Source organism: Acomys russatus, chromosome X, assembly GCF_903995435.1.
Source record: "Acomys russatus chromosome X, mAcoRus1.1, whole genome shotgun sequence".
Lineage (NCBI taxonomy): Eukaryota > Metazoa > Chordata > Mammalia > Rodentia > Muridae > Acomys > Acomys russatus.
In genome coordinates, this window is record NC_067169.1 from 105723034 (window position 1) to 105725260 (window position 2227).

The 2227-nt window shown below is 47.6% G+C and overlaps 1 pseudogene; it reads right to left on the bottom strand.

The window, feature by feature from the left end:
• Positions 1-1343, bottom strand: part of LOC127185451 (uncharacterized) — a 25522-nt pseudogene extending 24179 nt beyond the window's left edge.
• Between the last annotated feature and the right edge of the window lie 884 nt (positions 1344-2227).

Sequence of the window (2227 nt, forward strand, 5' to 3'; positions counted from 1 at the left end):
CTCCTCTTCCCTGTCCTCAGCTTGATGTACCGGGAATGAGTTCATTCTGGCCATACATCTTGCCATAGTCTGACAGGATGATCTTGCGCCGCCGCAGGGAGGGTAGATGGCCAGCGCCTCCTGGAAACTCGGCTCGATGCCAGGGCTCCACACACCCTCTGCATCAGGGCCGACATCCCCTCCGACACCCTCACTGCCTCCGGTGCCCTCCTTGCTGCCTTCCTCACTGCCAGTCCAGTCCCCCCCGCCGTCGTCCGGGGGAGGGGCCTGGTCCGGGGATTCCTCCATCTGGCCCTCCTGGCCTGAGCAGGGGAGCCGAGGGCGGGCCAGGTGAGACTGGGAGAGGGTTTCTATTGCTATGAAGATACACCATGAACACACCAACTGCTATAAAGGAAAACATTTATTTGGGGCTGACTTACAGCTTCAGAAGTTTAGTCCATTATCATCATGGCTCAAATATGGTAGTATGCAGACAGACATGGCTCTGGAGAGGTAGCTAAGAGTTCTATATCTGGACCAGCAGGAAGCAGGAAGAGACATTGCCATAGTGGGTCTGGTTTGAACATATGAGACCTCAAAGCCTATCCCCAGTGACACACTTCCTCCAACAAAATGATACCTACTCTAACAAAGCTACACCTCCTAATGGGCTAACTCCCCATGGGCAAATCATTCAAACACACGAGTCTACGGAGGCCATTCCTACTCAAAACACCACATTTAACTCCCTGCCCCCCATAGGCTTGTAGCCATACCACAATGCATTAATGCATTCACCCAAACTTCAAAAGTCTTCACAGTCTATAACAGCCTTGACTCTGTTTAAAAGTTTAAAGTCTCTTCTGAAACTCACAGCAAGCTCTTAACTGTAAGCCATTGTAAAATCAAAAGCTAAAATTAGAGCACATACTTCCAACATATATTGACACACAGTATATATTACCATTCTGAAAGGGAGGAAAGGGAGCAGACTGAGGAAATACTGGACCAAAGCAAGACCCAAAACCAGCTGAGCAGATTCCAAACTCTGCATCTCCATGTCTGATGTCAAAGCACCCTTCAGATCTCCAACTCCTTTCAGCCTTGTTGACTGCAGCACGCTTCTTTCTCTTGGACTGGTTCCACTCCCTGTTAGCAGCTCTCCTCAGCAGGTATCCCATAGCTCTGGCATCTCCAATATCTTGGATTTCCAACACAATCCAGGCTTCACACAATAGCTTCTCTAGACCTCCTTTCGGGGATACCCTTGCTACATGCCTGGCCTTAGTGGCTTTCCTTAGTTTAGTCACAGGTTGAGATTCCATAATTCCTTTCTTACAATGGATTCCCTGAGTCTCCATGCTGGCTTTCCTTAGTCCCAGAGGGGGTTTCCATAACCCCTTTCTTTTCTCCTTGACTCTAGAGACAGAACCATGCTGCTGAAGCTGCCAAGTTCTGCTGCTTGCTGGAACTGGACCATGGTCCCCTCGTTCTATTACATCTTCACCAGTTTTCTGTTTTCCATGGGTTCTTTCACTGCCTATGCTTGGCTGTCCTGGAAGTAGCTCTGTAGACCAGCCTGGCCTTGAATTTAGAAATCTACCTGAATCTCCCTCAGGAGTTCTGGGATTAAAAGGCAGGTGCCACCATACCAGGACCCTAAACTTTTCTTTAATTTCTTTTCACAAGTTAGAAACTTAACTGGTTGGGATTTTGCCCTGAGGTTACCACTCTGTAAAAGACACTTTTATTCTCCTGGCTCAATTGTTGTCTAGGAGGTTTACTGCCTCCTTCTGCTGGTCTATGCTTAGTTCTGGAAACTTCTTGCCTCTGTACAATCTAATTCAAGCCTAGGATGTTTTCAGCCTCTGCACTTACTCCTTAATAAGCTCACTGGCAGTTTTCTTTCTGAGAGCTGGGCCAGCTGTTTCAGCTCAGCTGTTCTGGTTTCAAACTCTTCTCCCAGCTGACTTATTTAATCTGCCTTCTCTCTTGGCCTGGAATTGCTCTGCTTGCCTCCGTCTTCACCTGAGTTCTCTCTCTGCAACCCATCTCTCTATTACTGTCCTGGTAAAACTGCCTCCTCTCTCTAAAAAACTGCCTCTTAAGTAGGCTGCCTTTCCATGCTCTTCTTGTGAAAGTTGGACGTATCCTATTCTGTCTAATCTTCTCTGATTCTTCACCTTTTCTGCCACTCAATTAGACATCACTTTCAAACATGGGTGCTTCCTTCTACAAACTAACT